Source organism: Notamacropus eugenii, chromosome 4 (genome assembly GCF_028372415.1).
Source record: "Notamacropus eugenii isolate mMacEug1 chromosome 4, mMacEug1.pri_v2, whole genome shotgun sequence".
In the NCBI taxonomy this organism is placed as follows: Eukaryota; Metazoa; Chordata; class Mammalia; order Diprotodontia; family Macropodidae; genus Notamacropus; species Notamacropus eugenii.
Genome location: NC_092875.1, coordinates 143547900 through 143563126, shown reverse-complemented (window position 1 = coordinate 143563126; position 15227 = coordinate 143547900). Strand labels below are relative to the sequence as shown.

At 35.9% G+C, this 15227-nt stretch overlaps 1 protein-coding gene across 3 annotated transcripts in view; it reads left to right on the top strand.

Annotated features, from left to right (window-relative positions):
• Positions 1-15227, top strand: part of OXR1 (oxidation resistance 1) — a 588329-nt gene that overhangs the window by 113796 nt on the left and 459306 nt on the right. The gene's annotated exons all lie outside the window — the stretch shown is intronic.

Genomic DNA, 15227 nt, shown 5'->3' with positions numbered 1-15227 from the left:
GAACCTTTTCTGAATGCACTTGTTTGTCAATTTCCCATTTGAAATATGCTGTTCAGAAAGTAAAAGATTCTGTAACCAGGAAATGAAACTTATGGCCAAAAACTGGTGTATGAGGGAATCCCAGCCAATCATGTTGCCAAAGGAACAGTAGCTGTGTCCATGACCCAATAGGGCAAGGGAACAGACAAGTTGGTCACCAATGTTACTATTGCCAACCATGATAACTGCCAGCCACCAAGCACCATGGAATCCCATCCAATGTGATTGCCCCCAATTCTTTATATGACCAGTGCTTAGGAACACCTCAGGGATTGTCATTGAGATCTGCTACACAGAAGAAACTGCCCACCATCCTCAGCATTACTGCTCCAAATGTTACGAATCTTAATGCCATCCCCCACAATCTTGTGACTCCTGGTACCATCACTGAATATGTATCTTCTGGGGTCAGTAAAGTGTTAATGGGAAGAGGACTACATTTGGAAAGCAAGGATTTGAGTACAAATCCCAGCTATTTGTATGACTTTGAGAAGTAATTTAACTTCTCTTGGCTTCTATTTCCTTATCTGTAAAATGATAGAATTGGGCTAGATGATTTCCAAGACCCCTTCCTAATCTTAACCTAGGAACATATGATTTTTTCCCCAGGCACTCCACGAATTTCTGAACCTGAGCAGACCCAAACCCATCAGTATATAGAAGTCTTATCTACTGTAGCAGATAAGACATTTGACTTGGATTCAGTAAGAACTACATTCAAATCCTGCACTGGACATTCCTTACCTGGGCAAGACACTTAACAGCTCAGTGCCACTTTATCATATCATGTCATGTCATGTCATATTATATCATATCATGATGTGATATGATATGGCATGATATCATATGGTATCATATGATATGCCATAGATATAAAATATAGTATATAATTATTTTATATTGCATATTATATTATCTTGCATATAATAAAATTGTCATGTCATTATATTTAATAATATTATAATATTTAATAAGTTAACATTTATGTAGCCCTAGGCACTGTGCTAAGTCCTTTACACTTATTATCTCATTTGATCCCCACAAGAACCCTGCCTGGGACATAGGTGGTCTGATGCTGAAAGAGATGTGATTTTCCCAGAGTCACAAAGTTAGTAGATGTCTGAGGTTATATTTTGACTCAGCTTTTCTGATTCTGGGACTGATACTTTACCCACTTTGCCACCTGGATGTCCTATCTCTGTAAAATGCAGAGGTTGGACTTAATGGCTTTTAAAGGTCCCTTCCAGCTCCAAGTTTATGATCCTTTGAGCATTAATTAGGTACTAATTCTTCCTTTCCTTCTCCCCTACAATTAGGTTCCAAGTTCCTTGATATCAGAGTCTCTAGTCTTATATTTCTAGCACTCAGTATGGTCCTTAAGAACATAACAGGTATTCAATAATTGCTTGTTGAATTATTTGTACATTCTGTATATTCTAACCAGTGCAAACTATAGTGAGATTAACTTCCTTGCTCTGAATGCTATATTTGTATGAACACAGTCTAAAATTGTACTAAAATTTTTGGTATCACATGCCACATGGATGACTCATTGAATTTGCTTACAATCAACCAAAACTTTTGTGTTCCTATACTTAAACAATTAAAAAAAGTCTAAAGACCGAACTTTACTTTTATCTTTATCAAGTTTAATCTTATTGGTTTCAGGCCGATAGGCTCTCTTCACCTCTGTTTTTGTCATCCAGTGTTTTTTACCTTCCATGGGAAAAGTGCCCCTAATTTAGTAAGTACTAAGAATAAGTGACAGTTTTTAAAATGCATTCTACTAGGAAGCTGGAGGCACAGTGGAGACAGTGCTAGATTTGGAGTTCAAGTACAGCCTCAGAGACTTGCTCGCTGTGTTATCTTGGGCAAATCACTTGACTTCTGTCTGCCTTAGGTTCCTCAACTGTACGTAGTGATCATATAGCACATACTTCCCAGGGTTGTTGTGAGGATCAAATGACATAATATTTGTACAATTCTTTGCAAACCCTACAGCACTATATAAATACTAGCTAATATTATTATTACTGCTATTATTATTACTTAATGTGTGTCTTCAAGTCTTTATCAGTGACTTCACCTATCCAGTAAAGCCTTTGTTATTATCTACCATTTATTTTCAGATTATTTTCTTTCCAGAAATGTTTCTGATTCTTGGCTCTAGCATCAGGAATAAGAACCTCTCTTTGGCCATTTCCTTTTGCCTTTTGGTTTCTGTTTGGACTTATAAATAGTGCATATGTATCCTTAAGGTATTAAAAAAAAATCTTTCAGATTTCTTAACTGCCAACTTTAATGTGATTATGTACCTGAAGCATTTCCTTCCTGTCTGGTACCACTTTCCCAATAGGAAAGTCTGTCTTAGTGCTTTGCAGGTAGTGTCTCCTCCTTTAGCAAATTGGCCTGAAAGGTCCCCAGCCCAATGCCATTACTTTAGGGATGAGGAAGGTGAAGCCCAGAGAGGATCATGGGATTGTCCAAGTCCACTCAGGTGAAGTCAGATGTCAGGTTCAAACCTATATCTTCCCACTTCAAAGTTAGCAGACCTTCAACTTCATCTGGAATTGGGAGACAAAATAGTCGTGTGTGTGCGCATGTGTGTGTATGCATTCACATGTGAACACTTAACACAGCACTGGGTGGGGGGAGGAGAAGTTAGTGTAAAGATATTCTCCTAACATTGGAGATTAGTATGGATGAAATGGCAACGTTGCTCTGGGAAAGTGGGTTTTTTTAAATGTCAAACTTTGCTTATTCTCATTAAATTTTGTTATTGTTTTGTCATGCAACTTGCTATTTTGTAACAATTTTTAAAGTGGAAAAATTGTAAAATATAGTTCATTGATGTTCACTTGAACTTTTGTTTTTACAGAATTTACAAAACAGAAAACTAGTAGAGGAATAGAAAGGGAAAAAAAACAAATGACCAACTTGTATTAACTGTCTATAGTATGTTAAGGTTCTGAGGCATTGTGATAGGAGCTAGGGATACAAGAAAAGGGAACCAGGCCCTGCCTCATGGAACTTCCATTCTTCTGGGAGAAATGAAGCAGATCATGAAGATTTTGTTGACTCAAACCTGCCTGATTTTGATCACCATTTGTAGTAGTCTCCTGTCATAATTCAGTGCAAAAATTGTATATCATTCAGTCCCTAAAAAGGTTAGAGAACAAATAGAAATATGAGAGGAGGAAATTACACTGTCTTCTTTCTATCAAAGTTATTCTCTGGCTAACTTGCCATTTGTATATGGCCAACCAGAAACTATCTCTATTTTAATTGAGTAATATATAATTGTTGGTTGGTCTGGCACTGATTGGAAATTCAGTTAGCCAGTGGCAAGCCATGCAGAAATACTGGGAAATATTCTTGTTTTCCTCATCCCTCATAACAGAAATGTGGACCAGGAAGCAGTCTCAAATACAGTGTCTAGCATTGCTCTTGGTATGCTGGAGCAACAACTCACCTGACTGAATCCTCAGTCCGTGGCTTTATTGCCCTGTAAACACTTTGTATGTAAGTGGATAGGAGCAGGGATAAAGCAAGAACATTTTGTCTAGGGCCAGACGTTCCCAAATAGCATGATGTATTTCCAAATGCTCTAGTGCAGTTATGACTGGTTCATGCTGAGGAATAGTGGGAAAGTAAAACTAGAGAGACAAATGTAGATCAGATTGGGGACAGGGTCTTGAATGTTAGACTGAGTTTATACTTAGTAGGGAAGGTAATAGAAAGCCATGGTACATCTTGAACATTCATTCAATAAAATATTTAATACCTCAGTAATCAAGACACTGTGTTAAGTTCTGTGGGAAATACAAAGAAAAATTATACATGGTCCCTAATTTCATAAAGTTTTCAATCATCAGATAAGCTTTGCAGATATAACTTTAACATAAAGTATAATAAGAGTGATGAAATGCTGTGAGAATCCAGAGGAAAGAGGAATTACTTCTTGGTGAGGAATAAGAGAGTGACAGTTAAATTGGTAGAAAGATTAGTCTGATGCATTGAAGGCAAGGAGGCCAGTTAGTTATAATAATGATCCAGGTTTGAGTGATGAGGACTTCCACTGGGATGATGGAAGTTCAATTAGAAAGTAAAGAGATATATAAGGCACATTTCCAAGGAAGAAGCTGTGGGACTTGCTGAGTGATTAGACAGAAGAGATTAAGTGACAAGTCAAAATGTTTCCAGGGAATCTGGATGTTGTTTTCAGAGAGTATCTGTAGGTCCTATCAGTTCTCTGAAAAGTAGTGCTGCCCACACATGCTTCTCAGACTCAATAAAAGTGGGGATTATAGTTCATTTTCTAAAGCAGCACTTTAATTTCTCAACAGAGTTTGGTTGGCTGCTCCGGCTTCTGGAACATCATATTCGTGTCCACAACCCAGCTGTTTAATTCCTTGAACTCTGTATTTACGCACCTTGAACTCTATAATCATAGTTCGCTCTTAATGAATATTGATTAATTGACCCATGGGAACTAGACAGTGATTGATCTAGCTACTTTCATATTATTTCAAATTATTCTCTACTACTACTAGGAGAATGTTGCATTAACTCTCGCCAGAATTATATACTATACCCTTACCATTACCACCACCACCACCAATACTACTAGTAATAATAATAACTAGCACATATGTAATGCTTTAAGGTTAGCAAGGTGATATTATTATCTATATTTTACAGATGAGAAAACAATTAAATGATTTGCTCAGAATCACGAGAATTCACCAGAATTTGAACTAAAGATTTTCTTCTTTCCGGGTCTAATGCTGTGTTCACTGTGCCATCTTAAATAGGGATTATGAGGAGGTTAGGGTAGTAGAGTATTTATGGATCAGCACAAATCTCACTGCTATGGAAAATGAAATTAAAGCATATTTACTGCTTGGAAACGTTTACTTTCTTTGGAGGTCTTTGGGCAATGACTGGATGACCACTTATCTGGCATGGGGTAGTAGGAATTCTTTTCTGTGGGTTGTAACATGACTGCTAAGGACGCTTTCAATTCTCAGCTTCCATGGTTCTGTGATTTCTACCAATGGTGGGCCTGTAGAAACATAATAATTTTGAAAAGACAATATCTTTGTATACAAAAAGAGGTACATGTCCAAATAATCAAGAAGAGTTTTATTAAGCACCTAGTATGTATCAGACACTGTGGTTAAGTGCTTGAGAGCAAAGGCAAAACTTAATCCCTGCCCTCAGGGAACCTATAATATATTAGAGGAAATTTCATCTGCATGTATACATATATAAAGAATAAATAAAAGGTGATTTTGGGGGAGGAGCTACCAGCTGGGGGAATGAAGAAAAGCCCCATGTAGGAAATAGTATTTAGCTGAACTTTCAAGGAAGCCAGAGAATCACAGAATCTAAGAGATGAAGGGATCTCTATGGTCATGTAGTCAAGAATCCACTGTAGACCATGCCCAAAGACATTTCACTGGTTTGAGTATTTCTCCTAATAATTTGTAAACCTTCTGCTCTTTCTGCTCTATATCATTCAAATGTATTTGTGTAAATTCTCCGTAGAGGAACTGCCTTTCATGCTAGAAGTATTCCTCTGTTTCTGTTAATAGATCAAAGATGCCCTTCTAAAAGTTGTCCTGTCCATCAGTTATCCCTTATTTTCTTTTTAAATTTTTATTTTATTTTTATTTTATGAAATAAAAGAAGCATTTCCATAGCATAGTATACTTTTAAAAAAAAGATTATTACATATAAAAGTGCAAATCTGCTATGTACAACCTGTTATTCCTTTTAAATATCTAATAAATTCATCATGTAAATTACTTTTTTCCCCTTTTTTTCTTCCTTTCCTCTTCCTTCTCACCCTAGAAATGGCTACCATTAGACACAAATATGTATAGATATGTAAAATCATTTTATAAATACTTCTATCTATCAATTCTTTCTCTGGATGCAGATAGTGTCTTCCTTCATATATCCTTTGTTATTAATTTGGGTATTTATAGTAGTCAGAATGACGTATTCACTCAGTGTTACTCTTAAAGCAATATTGCTGATTGGCTAAAATGATTGAAGGGGAAAGCAAGAAATATTGGAGGGGGTATGGAAGAATCAGGATGCTGGTTCATTGTTGGTGGAATTGTGAAATGATCCAACCATTTTGGAGAGCAATCTAGAAATATACTCAAAGAATTATTAACTGCCTCTGATCCATCAGTACCACTACTTGGTCTATTTCAAAAATGATTAGAGAAAAAAGAAAAGAACCTGTGTGTTCTAAAATATTTATAGTAGCTCTCTTTGTGGCTTGAAATAATGAAGAGTAAAATAAGTAGAGCCTTTAGAATTTTGTATACAGTAACATCCCTCATTTTTTGCTGTGGTTGTTAAGAGAATCAAATGAGATACGTAAAAGAAAAAAGTACTTAGTACAATGCCTGGCACATAGTAGGACATAAATGTTTATTCTCTTTTCTTTATAACCTGTCATTCATAACAAACTGTAGCCTACTCTGTTTCCCTCATCTTCTCTTTGGGTTAGCTGTGTGTATTTAGATTTTACTGAGGTCGTTCTGATTCACAGAGTATTCAGGCAGTAGTCTAGCTTGCAAGGCATTGGCTGCTGTTTCCAAAGCTGACATGACAGAATCTTCAGGCAGCCTCTTTGTACCTTGGAAAATGCTTTGCAAGTAACTGATTTGGGGAAAGGATTTGGGAGAGAAACTACTTGGAACAGTGTAACAATAACATAAACCCAGTCCATACATAAGTAACAGAAAATACAAATCAAGTAACAATTCATATCATGTTCTAAAAATGATCATGTAAACTATCGATCTGTAGGAAATTGTAATGGGGAAATAGTGATTTTTTTAAACTAATCTTTAAAAAGAGAAGTTTCTAAGAAAGCTCTGTTATTACTGAATGGAAAAAGAAACAAAAACACTCAATGTATATGAGAAATCTCTCTCTTGGAATTTGACCAAATAGTTCAGTGCATCTGAAATTGATAAATAGGAATTTCTTCTCTTTCTGCTTTTTGGAGTTCCATGCTAGGAAGAGGACCTCCACCTTCAGTTGTTTCTAGACCTGATTAAACCCTTTTTGAATTCTTCTAGGCATAGTTGTGATTCTATATTCTTTTCACTTATTTAGTACAGAATGAATTTTCAATTACTGATTTAAAAGCTCCCCCACCAACAGATTATTTTATTTTTATTTTTATTTTTAGCAAATGCTTTTAATACAAACAGAAAGATTTTTAAAGCCTAAGTCCAGTTGGCACAGAAAATTAAACATCTTAAATATTTTCATTATAATATGAGATATTGTTAACAGGCTATCTGTCTCTTTGCTTAGTTTTTACATCATCGTAGGATTTCAGATAGAAACAATCACAGTAACCATATAACCTGACCAATCTTTTCATGAACGTGAGGCCCTTTTGCCATCCTAGTTACCTTTCTATGGATGTTTCATATTGAACTAAACAAAGAAAGCAAATATGTAATTGAGAAAAATACATCAGTAACTAAAGCTCTGCCAAATAAATACATCCTGGCTGGGCTACTTGAGGCCTAGAAAATTCAGGTTCAGATGTGCCTAGGAGAGGGTCCCTTTAATTTCTTGCTTTATGTCACATCATTTCAGGGGTTGCTACTTGAAAAAATATATCATTTATAAAATTTATCACTATTTTTCTAGTATAGTTAATCATGGAAAATCAATATTTAACTGTCATTTCTCAGGGGCTTTGGTGGAGTAAATGAGGATGCCTAAGATGGCTTTTCTTTATTTTAAAGTAAAGCTTGCCAACTAAGGACTTAGTATGAAGCTGTTCAAGACAAAAATGCAAAAGAATTTCAAATTTTTCAATGCTGAGGAATCTGAGGACTTACGCATTTACATAAAATTAATTTCACTGTTGGGATGTGCTTTTTAGGTAATGGGGAGATAAGTATTCTTCACTCTCCCACTTTTAACTTTTTTTAAGAATTGGAAAAGTGGCACTGTTTAATAACTGCAGTGAAATCTTGATTATCTATGCTAGTAGGGGGAAAAAAGGGAAATCCGCCAATAATCTAAAAACCTCCTTTGTTTGTTATCAAACCTTTTTCAGTTGTCAGTAAGGTTAATTGGTTTAGATGTTATCTTTCTTCCTTCCTGCTGCTTTCCTTCTCTGCAGGTGCTAATGGCAAGTAAAATGGCAAAATAGTTAACTATGTGTGGTCCTAGATTCATACTTCAATACTTAAGAGAATCCATGATTTCATTCATAGAGGTCCTCTCCCACTTGATAGAGATATCATCCCTTCTGTGCCTTGATAGATCAGAGATAGCACGGTATAGAGGAAAGAGCACTGATTGGGAATGAGAGGAAATTAGCCTTGAGACCTAATTCTACTTCTTATTTGGGCAAATCACTTCATCCCTTTGGGATTCCATGACTTGATCTATAAATTTGAAGTTGGATTAAATCAGGGGTTTTTAACCTTTTGTTGCGTGTCGTAGACCCCTTTGACAGTCTAGGGAAGACTATGAACCCCTTCTCAGAATTGTTTTTTAAAATGCATTCAATTAAATACATGGGATTGCAAAGAAAACAAATTATATTAAAATGTGATTATTATCAAAATATTTTTTAAAAACCCAAGTTCATAGACCCTAGAATAATAATACTTGGTTTAGATGATTTTTAAAGTCCCATACAGCTCTAGATCCTATAATATTCATAAAGTATAAGTCAGCCTTCTAATAATCAGTCTTCCCAGTCTCTCTGAGGAGGAAAAAAATCAATGTTGTCTCAAATTTGAGCCTAGATGATTGACTGTATGGATGCTGGTACCATCAACAGTAATTGGAAATTTAGAAGAAAGGAAGGTTGGAGTGTTTTGTTTTGCTTTGGGAGTGGTGATTGAGTTTAATTTTAGACATGTTAAGCTGATGGAGATTTAGGGAATAAGGCTAGGAACTGATTTTATGTGTAAAAGGAACTTCTAAATGAGAAAACTCTATATAAATCAATTCGAGTTGATACCTTCTCTACCCCTTTAAGGTTTCAGAGAGTTGACCATATTATTAAGAAGTTAAGTGACTTGTCTATGATCTCATAGCCTGTGCATGTCAGAGGTAGAATTTGAACCCAGGTCTTTTGGACTTCCAAATCCATTCTGTAGCTACTTTGCCATATTAACACACAAGTTTAGTGCATTTTGAGTGACTTTCAGTACTCTCTGCCCTTTCTGTTATATTGGTTATCCTCTAAGTACTACTGACCCTTCAAATCACCCTTCCTTCTTATTAGTTTTTCCTAATTTCAGTTTCTAAAGCCATGGAGAATCAACAGTTTTTATGACAAGGTTTTAAGTCCATTCCTCTTTAAAGTAAAATGACTTTCCTTGTGGCCACCTGCTTTGCAGAATTAACTGTCATAAATTCAGTGATTCTCAGATTTGGAACAGACCTCAGAAGTTGTCTAGTCCAACTCAGACCTGAAGATCAATCCCTTCTATAAAACTAACTGCCCTCCCTGAGCAAGTCACTTTCTAGCTTTCACACCAGTTCTGTAGTGATGAGGAGCTCAATACTTCTCACTTTGCTCATGTATAAAATGAAGAAGATAGAACCCTTGCCCTCACCTTTGTTGGACAACTCCAGATATTTTTTTCCCCTCAGATCAAGCCAAAATATGCTTCTCCAATTACCACCAGTTTCTCCTAGTTTTACCCCCTGGAGACAAGCAGCTAATCCCTCTTCTAAGTGACAGGCAGCTGTTAATGTCCCCTCTACCAAGTTTTCTCTTCTCCTTTTCTATCAACTGTTCTTTATCTTGTGTGGTTTTAACCCTATTAGGACTCTGATCACCTTCCTCTGGACATTCTCTAGTCTGTCAATAGCCTTCCTGAAATGTGGCACACACAATGCTCTAGGGTGTTTTCTGATCTGCCATAGATTAAAGAAGGGTTATAATTACCTTTCGCACTGCAGACGGAAGTGGTATTAGTTTTGGGGACTGCCAGCTTACATAGTTAGTGAATATTGAGCTTTCAGTCCACTAAAACAATATACTGTTAGTGCTGGAAGTAACAATGGAGATCATGTAATATAATGCACATGCAGAAACTGAGGACTGAAGAAGTAAATTCCCCATAGCCACGCAGCAAATTAGTGGTATAGTTGATATTATCACCCTTGTCTTCCAGGACAGTGTTGATTCCATTAGACCATATCTTTTCACATGAATTATTATCTAACCTTTTCTCTCCCATTCTGTTTTTTGAGCAACTGTTTTTCTTTTTATCACAATTTCAGCTTGTATCAGAAAGATCTGGGATCAATCTTATCTCCAAAACTTTGAATGTATGTGACTGTGGATGAGTCACCCTAACTTTTCTAAACTTTAATTTTTTGGTGTATAAAATGGGGATATGTAAAACCTACCTCATGATGGTTGTGAGTTTTGAATTAGGTAGTGTATAGAAAGTGCTTTGTTACTCTTAAAGTTTTACACAAACATTGGCTGTTATCATTATTATCTCATTAGATGTGCTTCGTCCTTCTAGCATTTTGAGTTCTTTTTTGGATGTTGATTCTTTTATTGTCTTTCAGGGCCCTTCCTGTGTAAAATCACCAACTATCCTTTCTCCAGGTTAGGACACTCCCATCTCATTTCCCTGAGCTGTCACTCATTTCCATGAGCATATATTGGATTTTATTTTCCCTTACTCTGTCCTTCTCTTTTCCTTTTTTTTTTAATATTTATGGGTCTTTGATTGTTTATTTACTTTTTCTACTGTATTTTTTTTTAGCACTTAACACTGAATTAAGTAATCTTATATATTTTCTTCCTTCTCTGAACACAGGTTCACTAAAAATGCCCTTTATTTCTCATATTCCTACTCTCTTCCTTCCATGTCTTCTTTGTTACTACTCTAGACCCACCTCAAAGTCCTCATTTGTGCTCCTGTAAGCTATTTTAGTCTCTTTTTAAGGATTATCTCACTTTCTCCCTCCCTGTATCTTTCTCTCCCTCTTTCTCCCTTCTTTCTACATGTATACATACATATACATACATGCATATGCACACATATTATTATTTATCCTATGTCTTCAGTATACAAATTGCAGAGTTAAATATATACATTATATTTTAATGATAACCACCAAGTACCCTAAGAAATGGTAGCCACTAAGTAGCCTAAGAAAAGATCTGCCTTCCCTTCATTTACATTTTTTTTTCAGGCCATATACATATATTTTATATCTACTTCTGTTCCCAACTGAGATGGACGCTGACCATAGTCACTTTATAAGGATGGTGCTGTGCATTTCTGGAGAAACCAATTTGGCCAATCCAAACATTTTAATCAAACTAATTTAATACATTTTTTAAAAATTATCTTTGTTAACTGGTTAGTTTACTATTAATGGTATACTAATCCTATGTTGAAGCTTTACTTTACACTTGATCTCAACCCAGAGGCAGAATTTCACTTTCATTTCCAGAAGTGAAAGAACACTATCAGACCATTTATACTCATATGCCCTTGGAAGAGTGGATGTTCCTGAGGGTGACTATGGTTAACAATTAATGAGGGAGAATGAATATTATAATAAGAGGTGGATCTATTCTAATGAAGGGCTGACTTTGATCATGCCATTTATTTCTAAATCACCTCCAGCCTTAAGCACTTTAATCAAAGAGTTATCCCCACCCAAACCTGAGTAGGACACAGTGGATAGGAATTCACCTAAATAAGATGGTCTAGGTGGGGTAAATTTTTGGCAAAGGTCAGCAATGTCCTTCAAAGGCTGGTCTTTGAACAGAGAAATAGGACAGGGGAAAAGCCTGAATCCCCCCATAATTGTGTATTAATTATCATTTATCTCAGTAGGGTGGTAGGAAACTTCTATGGGGTAGACAGGGAAAACAGGGGAACAGTGGCAGATGTATAACTGAGAGAACTGATGGCCACAGGCTCGTAGGTAGCTCTGCCTCCTTTTAAGGCTATAACTACAGAGTTTTTGTTTGGATAAAGGATTGGATTTGTGGTGCTAAAAGCTAAGTAGTCCTTACACCTTACTTCCCTCTCTGTGCACTTTGCTGGTCCTGGCTGGTTACATTCCATCTCCTGATTCTGAATGTTTTTTAGTGGCTATCATCCAAAGTTGGCATTCTCTCCCTCCTTATCTTTGCCTGTGGCTTCTCTAACTTCCTTTGAGTCTCAGCTATAAAGTCCCATTTTCTTCATAAAGCCTCTTCCAGTTTTCCTTAGTGCCTTTCCTCTGAGACTACCCCCTACTTATCCTGCATAGATAATCTTTGTACATTGTTGTTTGTGTTCTTTCTCCTGCGTTACACTGAGCTGCTTGAGATCAGGCACTATTCCTTTTTGTCTTTTTTTGCATCCCAGGTGCTTAGCACCAAGCTTAATAGGTGCTTAATAAATGTTAATGGAATGACTGATAGAACATGTTCCTCCATAATCCTGTTCCTACTGTGTAATTCACGGTCAGGATGTTAAGGGAGAGAAAAGTAGACATGTTATGCTCTTGTCATTTGAAGGAATTATTTTTTAAATATTGTTTTGTTTGGGCAAGTCATTGAAGCTAGAGAAACATTATGGAATAGTGGAAAGAGGGAAAGCCCTGGGGTCAGAACAGATACGAAATCAAATGTTACCTCTTATATTTACTAGCTAGTATCTACCTTTCTCCGCCTCTTCTGTAAAAAGGAGGGATGGTAATCCACAGAATGTGAGCTTTTTGAGAGGAGCTATTCTTTTTTTTTAATATTTCGTTTTGGTTTTGCCTTTCTATCCCTACCATATATATAGCATAGAGCCTGAAACATAGTAGGTGCTTACTAAATGTTACTTGACGAAATGACTCTCTATATCAATCCTAGAGCTATTGCAAGGAAAGCAGTTCACAAACTTTACCATTCTATAGAATTTGGAATTACTTTTCAAGGTTGTCTCTCTGGAGCTTCTTTCTACTTTTTCAATAACTATGTTCCAACATATTTTAGGAAATAATTTGAGAGTTATGACAGCAAAGACATAATCCAAATAAGACTGATGTGCACAAAAGAATTTAAATTTCCAAAATCAAGCAGTATGGGTCCCTTTCTTTTGTATAGTCCTTGAAATGTGAAATTTCATTCCTTTTTCAGAAAGTTACCCCTAAAATTTGTTGTACTTTGAAAAAGTAATGAACATAGTTTATCACATTTGATTTCTTTTTCTTCTTTTTTTTGTTAAACTGAGTTTATGCTTTCTCAGAGATGGAAAACGAAGAAAATCTTGTTTCACTAGCAGTTACCCATAAATGGCCCACTATAGAAATACCAAATTATACTATGTTGTTGTTAGGTGATTTTCTGTCTTGTCCAACTCTTCATGACCTCATATGGGCTTTGGCAAAGAATACTTTGCCATTTCCTTTTGCTGTCCATTTTACAGATGAGAAAACTGAGGCAAACAGGGATAAATGACTTGCCCTGGGACACACAGCTAGTAAGTATCTAAGGTCAGATTTGAACTCACGTCTTCTTGACTCCAGGCCCCATGCTCTATCCGTTGCACCACTTAACTGCCTCTTGACAGACTTGTTGTTTGAATATTGGAAAAAAGGATTTGACTTGATTTTCTTGTTTTAGATCACGTAAACTAATTACATTTTTGCCTTCTTGCCTGCAGATATAAGATGCAATTCTTTACTTTGCAGAGGTAGACGACTATGAGTATGGTGTGCTGCTTATCAGTCAATTAATAACAGTTATGTGCCAGGCCCTGTGTGCTGGGGATAGAGAAAAAGGCAGTCTTTGCCCTCAAGGATGTTAAAATCTCATGGAGAGATAATATCCAGCTTTTCCAATATGTTGGTTGATTTTGTTGAACCTGCTTCTCCCCTCCTCCCCCCATTTAAAAAAAATTCTTTCTTATAAGGGATTGCTGTCTGGGAAGTAAATGTAGTGATGTAAGGACAAATGATATCAAAAAAATTTATTTCTTTAAATTTACATGTTCAAGAACTGAAAACTTTCGTTTTTATAATTAAATGCTTGATTATGTCTAGACTCATAGAGTCATTTCAGGGTTTGTTTTTTTTTTTGCCTTGAAACATCCAAGTCTGTTTCTTATCCTTCTGCTTATTTTCTCTTCTACCCTACTGGGACTGCTTTTTTTTTCTTTTGAGTTAGAGAATACATGAAGTAATTTAATTATAAAGACTTTTGTGAAAAGTTACTGAGGTTTTAAACCCAAATTAGAAAAATAAAATAAAATTCCATGTTCTTTTTTTTTTTTTCAGCTTCAGTATAGGAATATGTGGGTAAATCATGAGCACAATGGTTCTTCTTAATTAAGGTACAGTTTGTGAGCCTTTATGTCATGGGGGTTCCATTTCCTCCCCACAAAATAAGCAAAGGCAATGCTAATTTAAGAATCAGATAAGAATACTGTTGGCAGCCTTTTTCTTCTGTATCCTGTTATTTTCCACTCTTCTTCTTTATTAAATATTAATTGGGGCAGCTAGGTGGTACCTTGGATAGAGCACCAGTGTAGGAGTCCGGAGGACCTGAGTTCAAATCTCACCTCAGACATTTGACACTCAGTAGCTGTGTCAAGTCAATTAACCCCAGTTGCCTCATCCTGGGTCATCTCCAGTCATCCTGAAGAATATCTGGTTACTGGATTCAGATGGCTCTGCAGGAGAAGTGAGGCTGGTGACCTGCACAGCCCTCCCTCACTCAAAACAAAGTCAAATACAAGTCATGTCACTATTTCTCTGAAGGCATGGTCTTCTTTGGCAATGAAGGATGAACACATTAAATATTAATTTTATTAATTGTTAAGCCATTATTGTGAACTTTTCTCTACCTGAGATTATTCTAGACAACTGACAAACTAGACAAACTGAGAAGACTTAGTTATTATTTGGTTAATTTTTTCTTGATATCAAAAGGTTTTGAGAAAGTAGGGTGAGTTTCAATCTACTACTCTGGGAGTCTATGGAATTATTGCAGGAAATTTCACGAATTTAAATAAGTAAACATATCTTTAATTGGTTGATTTAATAGTAAGTCTTGCATAATATAGATTATAATTTTTAAAATGCATGTGGATGCTCTAATGTAAAATAAAATATGAAGCCATTTTTAAAAAAAGAAAAAGTATGGCATAATGTATGTAAGAAAA